The sequence below is a fragment of the Chinchilla lanigera genome, unplaced genomic scaffold (assembly GCF_000276665.1).
Source record: "Chinchilla lanigera isolate Chin_1 unplaced genomic scaffold, ChiLan1.0 scaffold00103, whole genome shotgun sequence".
In the NCBI taxonomy this organism is placed as follows: Eukaryota; Metazoa; Chordata; class Mammalia; order Rodentia; family Chinchillidae; genus Chinchilla; species Chinchilla lanigera.
The window spans coordinates 6204931-6216421 of record NW_004955504.1 but is presented as its reverse complement, the minus strand read 5'-3'; the positions used below and the strand labels follow the sequence as shown (position 1 = coordinate 6216421).

Genomic DNA, 11491 nt, shown 5'->3' with positions numbered 1-11491 from the left:
TCTTTAGTATGTGGGACTGATATGTTAACACTACAAACTATTAGAGCAGTGAAAATTACTCTGGCTCCTGTGGTTTTGTGTATTTTCTCTGAATCTCAGAAAAGCCAATGTGTAGAAGTGCACTGGTGCTTGCTTGCTTGTTAGTCATTGACTTGGCAAGATGTCTGAGGGCAGAAAGATTACCATCTTGTCCTGACTTTGCAACCATTCTCTGTGAAATCATACTGACATACGCTTTTCAGTTTTAAAGGAAATCAACCTGCATTGGGCAAGCAGGGCTTTAGGGTGATACTAATAAAGATAGCAGGAGAAAACTTTTAGGAGGTGGTGGGTATGTTTATGGCACCGATTGCAGTGATTGTTTCATGGGTGTACTTATATTCAAAGTCATTAGCCTGTATACATGAAATGAATATAGATTTTTGGTATTACCATCATGTATTCATAACATGATTGTTGAAAAAGAGATCAGTTGTAGAGTACTTGCTTATCAAATGCGAGGTCCTACATTTTATCTCCAGTATGGCAGAAAAAAAAATTGCAATTTGAAGGTTAAATATCTTACTCTAGTAAATATATGCACCAAAAGTTTTATAAAAATTTGTACCCTTAACGGGGCTGGGGATTTAGCTCAGCGGCAAAAGCGCCTGCCTGGCAAGTGCAAGGTCGTGAGTTCAGTTCCCGGTACTGGAGAAAAACCAAAAAAAAAAAAAAAAATTTGTACCCTTAAAAGTAAAATGAGTCACTATAAAATAATTAAAATGAAAGCTACTAGCATTTTAGTTCCCTCTTAGTGTTTCAAATAATTATAGTGTGTTGAGGTATAATGTGTTACACTTTGTAAGATTTCTATGTAGTCCACTGTATTTTAGGAAAAATATGTAGAAGACAGCCAAATATGCTTCATATTTGTGAAGCGGCTATTTTCCCTTCAAGAAAACTGCTTTTAAAAATATTAATGACTTAGATAATAAAAGGTACTCCATAACAGTAAATAAAAAGAATAACTAAATACAAACATCAAAGATCTATATACAGAAGAATGTGATGAATTGCCAGGGATTTAAGTATTCAATAAAGAAAACAATTTCAGTGACCATTATCCCATACCTTTAATATTCACATGGTCATGTACATGTACAAACATGCTATTTATAAATATATATGTGTATAATGTATTTGGTGTATAACACAAAGATTGAAAATATATGTATGCATAGAGCAAGGAGTCTAAATTAATAGAATCGATATTGGAGTTATATCCTTACCAAAATATTTTTAAGATAAAATTCAATAACTGACTGCAGGTATGAAACCTCTAATAGTTATTGAAAAATGATAAATACCTATCTTGGGACAGGTGTTTAACCTCCTGGATTATTTGATAATGTACCAGAGTTAAGAGAAATAACAGCTCCCTAAAATGATCATACCCAAGTTCATGAGACACTGTGAAATTATTCTGTTACATGGCGAGAGGGATCTAGCAGATGAAATTAAATTTATGGAACTTCTTGTGGGGTGATTTATCCTGGATTATCCAGATGGGTGTTGTCAAGTCCCATGAGCTCTTAAAAGTGAGAACTTTCTCCATTTGGGGCAGAAAGTTGAGATGGATGGAAACACCTGAGAGATAGAAAACAAGAGAGAGATTTGACTGGCTTTGATGACAGAAGAGTCACAAGCCAAGGAAATCAGCTGTCTGTTAGAAGCTAACAGAAGACTTCCTTGCTTCATCCACCTGAAAATCATTTCTGCCAACAACCAGAACAACCCTGATGAGGATGCTCCATCAGCCAACCCTCCTGGATTTCATGTTACTCTACATGGTCATATGTTTGGTATTTTAAGTCTTCAAGTTTTTGGTGATTTAGCAGGGAGTTAACAGCAAAACAAATAACATACTACCAATATTTATTTTATGCTTCATTTCTTTCAGAGCAATTGGAATATTTAAGCAGTGTTGTTTGCCTTCCACTAAGAAATCTTTTATTCTTTTCTAAAAGAAAACACAGCCGTGAAAGCTTTAGTTAGGAATAACAGAGAGGCTTCCATAGCAGCGGATTTTCTGAGTGTAGGGAAGGATATAATACACAAGCTTCTCAAGTTTCAAGTCCAGGTACTGTTCCATAATATGAGAAGACAAAGTCGAGTTGCCTAAAATATTGAGTGCTTGAGTGCAAATCTAAAATAATTGTAGTATATTTGTGATATACTAAAAATATAATAAATATTTATATTTTTAGCTTTTCTTAAACATATCCATATTTAGATGAGGAGTTAATTTATAGTTCATTGATTGCCAACCAGGTTGCTTTATTTTCATGCAATGAATTGCCTTCCTTAGTATCTTAATCGATAAATCTGAATGTAACATTTCTCCTTTTTTTCTACCCTCTTAATTAGCAGCATAACACAATAGTATACTTATATTTTTTATACATTCCAAAAAGGAAATATTTTTGAACCTGTCAGGATACACATTTATAAATTTAGTTCTAAAATTTCCTAAAAGCACTTTAATTCCTTTAAATTCGATGAATACTGAGTACATACTATTTTGGTAGTCTGGTATTTTTTTCTACCAGTGACATTTTTTGGTTACTTTTCAGCATTTCTTCAGAACCAACAACTTAATTTCTCTTTATTGAATAAAACAATCAGTGCGGCTTGAGCTGAAATTCTCGTTCTTGGCTTCAAGAAAGGTGAAGCATTAGCACTGCCATCATGGGACACCAAAGGCATTGTCATCATTTGTATATAGTTGACATAACATTACAAACTTCCCTCCAGCCCTGTGCTTCCTCCCTCTCTCCCTCCCTCTCTCCCTCTCTCCCTTCCTTCCTTCCTTCCTTCCTTCCCTCCTTCCCTCCTTCCCTCCTTCCTTCCTTCCCTCTTTCTTTCTTCTTGGGTTTCCTTCCTTCTTTCCTTTCAGTGTTTATTAGAACCAACCTGACTGTGGAGGATTCTGAATTGCCTTTCTGAGGTGGAACCTGGTGCGTGACACGGGAGGAAGAAGGTCCTCTGCAAGTGACCCAGGTGATCTTCCAGAGGTGCCACTGGAGGTCATCCCTTCACACCCATTACTCAGTAGAGGCTTAAAAAATCCTTGTTCTCTAGTTTGAAACTGTCAGAAAAACTCAGAGCAAAAATACTTGCTGCAGGTGATATCCTTTGTGCAAATGAAAATGTCTTGGCCACCTGAAATGCTAGAAATGACACAGAAAGTTCTTTTATGATATTACAGTTATTTTCCTTTTGACTGTAGATTGAATCTTGAAACTATGGAGATCACAAAATGAAAATCCAGCTAAGAAATCACAAGCAATATTCTTCCATAGACTCAACCAAATTAGCGTATATTGCATTATATTCATGCTAATAAATGAAAAACAGGTATTATTTGCTTTACATCTTTAAATTTACTTTTATTGATACATGCTTGCAGTACATGCAGTTTATAATCATCTTGGGGAGTGGGCACACGTACATTACACAATTCGCTTCTTCTTTTAATCTCCTTCCCTCCCCCATCGCCCTTCTCCTTTAATTTCCCTTTCCCTTTCCCTCCCATTTCATTCTTGTTGATACTACTAATTTTAACTCATGTTTATGGCAATGATGTTTACACTCACCGAGGTTATTAGATTCTTGTTCATGGCTTATCTTTATTCTACTTACTTCCCTTTCCTTCCTCCTCACCCCTTGTCCTTAATCTCTTGGACCCCTTATTCCCAAGGGCAGCAACAGTCCCTGTACAGAGTTGCACAACAGACCAAGGACAGAGGCCAGGGTCACAGATAAAGTGAATCCTGGGGCTCTCTGAAGCCTGGGCTTGAAGTCAATGTCATCGGCATAGGGTCTACACCTGTTGTGCCACCGCTGGCAGCTCTTGGCCTTGGCTGACAGGGCAGCAAACCAGCTTTCTAATGTGAGCCATGATGCTGCTAGAACAAGGGAAGATGTCTCAAAATGCTAACAAACACTTCCATAGGGAGATTCAATAGTTTACAACTTGAACAGTGCAGGCTGAAAGCCTGGAGAGGAAGCTTTGAGTCCTTCCTCCTTGCCTGAGGTTCTCCTCCCAGAAATGTCTCAATGGTCAGTCCAGCTTCTTTTTACCCATCTATGCCCTCTCCTAAGTGAGTACATTTCCTTCTCTACGCTAAATCATGCAATGAAAGACAATGATTTGGGGGTTGGCAGGTACTGCTACTCATTTCTCAGGGAGATTTGTAGAACAGGCAACTGTTGTGGCCCATCCTTCCCTGTCCACATGGGTCCTCAAAGCCTCCTGTGAAAGGAGGATTCCCAGGGGAGGAGGGGTGAGCTCCCTGTGAGGATGAAGTGCTGCAGTCAGGCTCAATGGCTAGAGCTTTCAGACCTGCTGCCTGGGCCCCGCTATGGGCAGCTCCGCAGGACAAAGTGGAGGCAGCAAACTGAAGAGTCTGTTACGTCATGCCAAATTGTTGCTCCAGTTGTTGCAATAAGTTCATGGAAGCAGAGTCTAAAATTAACAGCTTTTCTGAATCATTTCTTTTCCAAGTTATTAGCCTGAAGAGCTAGGTGTCACACATCCTGAGAGCATGGAAGCCCCTTGGGACAGGACGAGAGAGGAGCAAAGAGAGAAGATGCTCTCCATTTCACACGTCTTTCCATTGAGAAGGGTCTTGTGGTGGTCAGCTTTCCCGACACTGAGACCCAGGGCTGACTCCTACAACTTAAAGGAGGAAGAGGCTTAATTGGGCTCACATTAAGGGGCTTCAGCCCATGGTTGGCTGTTCCAAGGCAGAAGCTTTGTGGAAGGGCGTGATGGTGGAGGAAAGATGCTTCATTCATGGTGGCTGGGAAGCGGAGCAGCAGAACAGTGCCAGAATGGATGGTGTCCTGGTTCATCTCCCCAGTCCCCACAGTCCCACCTCCATGACTAGCCTGTACACACTCAGATGTGTGCTTTACAATTCCTGGGGTGTCTGCGAAGCCAATCAAGTTGACACATTTAAGTTTTAACACCAAAGAACCCCAGGGGTGATTTGGAGCCGCAGCAGAGATACAGATGCTTCAGAAGGAGGATGAGAGCAGGCAAAGGGAGTCCCACTGACAAGGTCCTATTTCTGCTTTTCAGGGTCAGCCCAGCAAGTTTCCAGGCTCCTGGGGCAGAGTGGAGGCTCAGCAAGACACGCACACGGGTACCGGGTGAACTGCAGAGTCCACGTTCCCTGGGAAGGTGCTGAAGTGGGTCTCATCATCTCCCTTCTCCCTGCAACTCCTCCGTCCCCTGTCCACACCAAGACAGCCATCACACACACACCGTCGTGATCACACACTCGCATTGGGAAGCACACCCACTCAGTGCTGCTCTCACACCTCCACATCCACCATGAACACACATTCACAAATGCCCTCTGTCTCCTACACACCCACACTCACTCTCAACTCATTGTCTGCTCGCATACAAACTCACACACATTTCAGACTCTCTTTTCTTTTTTCTTAGCACAGGTTTGTGTGTAGTAAGTAATGTTTACACTCCATGTGTGGGCTGACACAGGTGTGCAGCAATCTCATTCTTTTATTCATCCCTTTTCCCACCCTCTCCATTTCTCCATCCCCTTCCTACTTGAGAACAATTTCTCCCCTACTTCCTACCATCTATCTATCCGTCCTTTGTCTGTAACTTGGGTTTCTCGTATAAGAGAAAGTATGTAGTGTGTGTGTCTGATTTATTTCACTGCACATTATGGTCTTAAGGTACATCCAGTTTCCTATGCGTGATTTAAGTTTTTCTTTCTTTTTGGCACAGCAGTTCTCCATGGTGTCTAATGACCACGTTTTCTTTATCCAGTCATTTGTGTTGGTAGTATAGGCCATTCCCAAAATTTAGCTATTACAAATTGTGCTGTTATAAAATGGGTATGCATGGGTCACTGTAAATATGATCACTTTAACTCTTTCAGGAAGATACCTAGAAGGGAAATAGCTGGATGGAATGGAATTTCCAGTATCACTGTTTTGAAAAATGTTCTATAGGTGTACACACTCTCACAGCCACTTCTCATAAATGCATGCACACACACACACACACACACACACACACACACACACACACACTTCCCTACTCTGAGGACTCATCATCAGCCAAGAGTCTCAGCCCCAGCTGGTGGGGACTGACCCTGTCAAATGCTGTGGACAAAAGGGCAGCTGAGGTCTCACTCTGATAATTGCACTGTGATTATTGCATGTAGCATCCTTTGTGAGCATGGCAGCAGTGGGCTAGAGAAGACGTGGGTCAGCCATGTGTGTGCAGCTTCTCACTGTGATGCTCTATCAACTGCAATTGTTTCATGAATCAACAGCTGTATTTGTTGGGGCACTTGGGAATTAAATGGCTTTGGCAATTTCGTCTCCTGTCAGTCTTCAGGTGCAAGCTCCAGGCGGTCTTGCCCTTGGAAGGGTTATTACTTACACATGGACAAGAGCTTTTTTCCAAAAGCCTCTGAGAGCTGTGTGTGCCCCAGTCTTGGGTGAATATTTTTGTTCCCACCCACGCAAGGAGAAACCAGGCTGTGCGTCCCAGAGAGGGAAGGGGTCTCCACTGGGAATTTGGACAAATACCTACAGGGCCTTGCTGCACCTCACCACCCAGGTGGATACAGGGATGGCCCCATCTTCACTCCTTCACTTCACCTTTCCACACAGATGCTGACAGTAGTTGAGGCCCCAGCCCAAATCTCAGGCTCCAGGTCAGTAAATAAGAGCAGCTACCTGCCAGAAATCAGGCAGGGCAATTGTCCTTCTACACCACGTGCCTCCCTGTTTCCTACAGTCTCCAGATCTCAAGTCTAACCTTGTGGGGTATTGCAATTGCCTTTTTATTGTGAGTCCTCTAGTACTCGCTCAGTGTGTCCATGTTCTCTGTGAGGTGGGGCAGTCCCTTGGCCTCTGCCCTTGGTTCCAGGGCAGGGCATCCTGGGCTCACAGTATGGAAGGACTGCTGGTGCCTCCTACAGCTGAACAAGCAGCAAGATAACCCAGCAGCGCATAAGCTCTAGAGGTGGGGCAAAGGCACCAGGAGACAAAGGCTGCAGTGAATGGAACCTTGGATGTGCGTGCTGGAGTGACTGCAGCAGAGGGCACTGGCTGAAGTTCATCACAAGACTCTGTAGGGTTGTGCAGGGTTGTTTCTTACCACTCCTGGGATTCACAGTACAGTATGCATCCATGTGATAGCATTAGCTGAACAAAGACCATGCCGGGGTCCAGATCATTTCTTTCAAAAAGAGATGATTTTAGCCTAGAAGCCAGAATATGATGTTGACAGCCATCTTTCTCAGCTGTTGAAACTTGAAGAGATTAAACAGATTTCCATAAAAGCAGTTGTTTCTACTTATATCCTGAACACATTTACAAGCTAATCAAAGGTCATATTTTACAAGACAGAAACTGAGTATTGAGGCCACTGGTGCAGTGCTCTGCATCCCGCCCACTCCTTGATGATGGTGGATGATAGTATCTGCCATGGAGTCCCTGGATGGTACTTGTGGGTGCAGAAGGAAAGCTGGGCCATCCTCGGGGTTGTTCCTCAAGACCTGAGAGGTTGGATTTTGTCATTTAGCTGAGGCGCCTGCTGCCCTTGGCTGAGGAGACCGTGGCCGGCCCTGAAGAAATGTCAGCACCCCAGAGGACCTTTCCTCCCAAAGTGACACAGCTGTACCCTCAGCCAACAGAGAGAACTTTGCACGAAGAAAATGAGCCTTTGGCAGATTTCCCGTCTTTCAGCTGGAGAGGCGCTGCTCTGCCTTCAGTTCATGGTGCTGTCTACACCGAGATGGCACATTCAGCTGAAAACACAAATCACTTCAGATTTCCATCTCCATAAAGAATAAAGACAAAAACAAAATCAAACCCCTTAAATACACGGTGGTGCACAGTGTGACAACTTCGTTAGGTCATCCAAGTCCACGCTGCACCTTCCCCTGAGAACAGAGCTCCGAGTGAGCGCACGCTTGCCTGGCCTTCCCTCCACTGCGAACCTGTAACCATTCTCTTGTCCTGATCCTCACGGCCTTCAGAGGACCAGCAGGTGACAGCACGTGTCCTCCACAGCCACAGGCGGGCTGGCTGACGTGGGGCCTCACCTGACCTCACCTGGTTCCTGCCGTGCATGGTGCCTCGAGCTTTTCTCCAGTGTGATGTTGTCTCTGCAGCCCTGGACCGTCCCCTTCCTGTGATTCCAATCGGACAGGGCCCCTTTCTTCCCCACTCAAACTGTCGCACAGAGTTTCTCTGTGTTTGGCAACAGCAGCTGCTGGGTTTCCTGAAAAGGAGCTTCAGTCCTGCCGCAGATAAACCGTTTGTCTTGTCTGGCAGCCAAGTTAAACAAAGAGATACTTTTAGACCATTTCTTGGAATTGCTCTTTTTCTCTTGACATTGAGCTTTGTAATCATGAGGCGTTAGATACTTGGGGGTTTAACACAGGCCTTGGGGCTTCTGAGGGTTCCAAAGAGATTCCTGTGTCCAGTCATGAGCAGAGATCCAGGTCAAAGGACGGAACAGACCTATTCATTGGGGATAATTTACACCAGGCAGTGTGCTTTACAGCGCTTCAAGGAGACGCCTCCTCATTTGTGAAACTGTTAAATAGCATTTCTAGTTTCAAGATAAGCCGCTTGTGTCCTTGATGATTATTTTATTCAGGATCTGGTAGACTCTGAGCACTAGTCTGGCCACTCATTTTCTACCAATGAAATAGTAGTTCCTAATTTTCATCTAATATGCCAGTGCTGAGAAACATTTTAGGTACTTAGTTCTTTACTGGAAGCAAAAAATAATAACGATCAGTGCCCATCTTTCTTCCTGCTTCCTCCCAAAAATTATCAAATATTTCAAAGTAGTGAATAGATTCCCTTGCTTCCTGGATCCTTGTGTGACGTGTCAGCTAATCTTAGCTGGCACAAAGCACTGAAGGAAAACCTTACACCCCCTTAATGTCACACTTAACTTATCTACCTTCCAGCACATAGGAAGTAACGAGTAACGCACGCCCAGAAAGCTACAAGGGACACCGAACTGTGTCAGTCTTCCTAGCTTAGGGATGGTTTGTTGCCCACTAAGAGATGATCTGGCACCACTTCATAAAAGCTCTAGGGGGAGAATATGTGTATGATGATTATGAAGGTCACTTTGGATCTGGTCTAGTGAAAATACAGTACTCATCCATACAATTTGTCAACAGCTTAGTAAGTGTTCTTTAAGCTTTTAGTTTTGGCAAATACATATGTAAATGGGGTCATAAATTTCCTAAGTTGACCTTCAACCCATTATGATCCCTACATCTGTCATATGAGCTTTCTTGAAATCTCACTGTCTTGAAAAGCATAATAGCAGATTCAGATAGCCTGTGGCACCCAGAATCCAAGTTTGACTGTGTCCTAAACTGTTAGTAATTTTTAATTTTTGATTCCTTAAAAACTTAAAAGTGTTCTTTGCATCTTTGAATTGTTTTATAGAACATAATTTTTGACCAACTTCATGTGACTCAGACCAAAACAAAGAAGGCAGTGTTTCGATACTATCATCTTAGAATCATGGCATTTAATGTCAAAAGGCAGCATGGACATTGTTTAATCTAGAGCATTCCTGATCCTCCAACCCATCTTTCATACTCTGTAGAGAATGACACTTTATATTTGGGAGCAAATTTAGTTATATCTGGCCCTTAATAAAAATCTCCAATAGTTTCTCAGTGATACAGACCAAAGCCTTTAATGTAAGTATAAATTTTCTACATGCTGCTTTCATATATCTGCTATTCAATAAAAATATGTCAAGTCCAAATTCCAACAAAAGTACACATGTCTTTATTTCAAAACAATTACAGACACTAAATACTGAAGACAATATAACTTATAGGTGTGGAATAATAACTATCTATATGAACAGCAAAAGGGAAAAATGAAAGTAAGAATAATATAAATTTTGCTTCATAAAATGACATATTTTTTTAAATTAATAAGTAATTAGAATGGATGAATAAAATGAAGTGAAAAATAGAAAGGAAATATTTAAAATATGTGGCATAATGCAGGATTCTCAAAAGTGATACAGAAAAAAAATAGCAAAACTACCTAATAGATAATTAACAAATGGTATGAACAGGCATTCATAAAACAGATAGGAAAGGCCCCAAATGGAAACTGTTATAAGCCTGTCCAGTCACCAGAATTATAAACATTCAGTGAGCCATTTTCTCACACCTCTTGATCAAACTGAAAAACAAAATTAAATCCAAAAACCTAAATTACCTTGAAAAATCTGGTAGTGACAGTACTGTAGGGAGACAGCCCTCCTCTACCCAATTGCAAATAGCTCGTCAAAATGTTGTCAGTGACACACAGTTGCTGTTGGTGGTTTTCTCTAAGAGGGTCTTTGGAAAGATCATGGAAGGTGCAATGGAGATTCTAACACTCCCCATATTTTTTTATTGTTTGACTTTTTAAAAATAGCAAATATGTATTCTTGTAATTTTTATTATTTTGTGCAATTAAAACACAATAAGACCTTTAGATATGAATAACCATACCCCACGGGGTCATAAAATTTATGAGAGACCAAAGCAGAATTTGATTCCAATTATCTCCCACCAAAGGACAATCTTTCAAGTGATACTTACTTCACTTCTGCAATTCTCTGTATCTGATAACTCAGTGTCGCCTATGCTTTGTTGGGGTTTAAAACAAGATCATTAGAATCTTAGAACACCCACATAATAATTGTTCCCTCAGTCTGGGGCTGGATATCTTCTAATAATTCCTTCCTGATTCAGGATTCCCTATTTCCTTTAAATTTACAGAAACACAGAGGTTCAAAGAGTGCACCACTTTGATGCTACTCTTGCAAGCAGAGGAGAGAAAACAACAAATCCAAGGGCCTCTTGCTGCCCTGTGATTCTTAGAGAAACCAGGGATGGATTTTTGGAGGCCAGAACAGCTTGGCTTCGGACTCATGCAGACAATCAGGTTCATTGTAATTACAGGCAACACAGCGGGAATGCTCATTGTGGCATTTGCTTCCCAAAGTGAGCAGCAGGGTCCTTGTCCTTCCTGGAGCAATTGTAGCTGTGGCCCTCAGAGGGAGTAGGGGCCACCATCCAACTCCTGGCTCTGGGAGGAGACCTCCCCCATACACACCGTCCTCACTTCTCTTTCTACACACACGGGGGCTGGGGATTTAGCTCAGCGGCACAGAGCCTGCCTGGCAAGTGCAAGGTCGTGAGTTCGGTTCCCGGTACCGGAAAAAAACCAAACAAAAAACCAAACAAAAAACATACACACACAGAATCCAGCCTGTGGAGGAGCATGAGCTCCCTGCCAGGTGCTACTTCCTCCAGCTTTCTGCACTCCCTCCCCAACTCTCCCAGTGGAAGTTGTGCAGTCTTCTCATTTGCTTTCTCTAGAGCTGCCGTTGCTGAGAGCAGGGGCAGGAAAGGCT

The 11491-nt window shown here is 42.3% G+C and overlaps 1 long non-coding RNA gene across 1 annotated transcript; it reads right to left on the bottom strand.

The window, feature by feature from the left end:
• Window positions 1-1459: 1459 nt before the first annotated feature.
• LOC106146915 lies at window positions 1460-8267 on the bottom strand. Its single transcript, XR_001231541.1, has 3 exons — window positions 8149-8267; window positions 2953-3209; window positions 1460-1626 (listed from the first exon to the last, which is right to left on the bottom strand). It is a non-coding gene; the product is annotated as an uncharacterized LOC106146915 (long non-coding RNA).
• Window positions 8268-11491: the final 3224 nt, after the last annotated feature.